Below are 1171 nucleotides of genomic sequence, written 5' to 3' on the forward strand. Positions count from 1 at the left end.
TGAGAGTACCTTGTACAGTTCAGAGGTATGTAAATGTACATTTGCGAGTTCCAGCCATATCGTTCATATAGTTGAGTAGGGAGATGATGAACCAGTTCAAAAGTGACTGAAGGGATAGTCTCAAGAGGTCAGGTTGTTTTCTAACAGACATTTCTTTAGCCAGTAGCTTTTGTGGCAGGCGATGTGATTATCCCCAAACATTCATGTACATACTGTATTTCTATACTGAAGGATAGAACTCTCGATATAGAGAATTTCACATTCAACCCTAAAAATTCCTATTTCTGAAAACTACAAGCTGTGCGTTGTATAACTGGACTTTAGTCTCTGTTGAAAAGAAAATGGTAACATTTGGTTCAAAAACTTTACTTGAGAACACCCCTTTATCTGTCAACAACAAGGGTCTCCAAGACACTCCATTCTACAAACCTGTTAGATGCTAGAAAACAACATATCATATCATCTTGTCAGAAAATACCTTCATTATAGAGGCTGATTTTTGTCAAAGACAGAAATGAAATGCTCTTGTGTTTAGTGAATTAATGTTTCTCAGAATACTATTTGTGTTACAGATGTCTATTTATAATGTATGTGGAAACATATATGAAAATACCAATAAAATTCAAAGGTTGAATCCTACCTATTTGTCTTCTGATACTTGTATTATTGAATCAAATTCTTTTATAAAAGTGTGTTGGAAATTGCTTGAATCAGTTGCAGAAGTATAGGCTACTGTTTGATGCTGTATTTTTTTTTAGAATTGGGTGGTTTCAGTCTTGAGGTGACTGCTTGACTAAGAGTTGAAAATAATAGGAAAATTCCTGTTCTGTCTTCTACCTTGTTTTTATTGTAAACTTAAAACCATCATAAATGCTCAATTTTCTTCTTGCCTCCCTAAATTAGATCCCAAATTGGCAATGACCTCAAATGCATTGACTGATTTGATAGTTAGCATGCAAATTCCTTGCATTCTATTTCCCAACAGAAATATGTTTATAGATGGAAAGACCAAGATTCACAAATATTCTAAATGTACTACTGTAGTGATAGGGACTATAAAAGTATGTTTTTGATGTGCAAAATGATTATTCTCAACCAAAGTTATTTGTTTACATCTATTTTATTGTACAATGTTTCTTGAGAATGCAACGAGTTAAGACCCATTCAAATT

This window comes from Branchiostoma floridae, chromosome 8 (genome assembly GCF_000003815.2).
Source record: "Branchiostoma floridae strain S238N-H82 chromosome 8, Bfl_VNyyK, whole genome shotgun sequence".
NCBI classification, from domain to species: Eukaryota; Metazoa; Chordata; class Leptocardii; order Amphioxiformes; family Branchiostomatidae; genus Branchiostoma; species Branchiostoma floridae.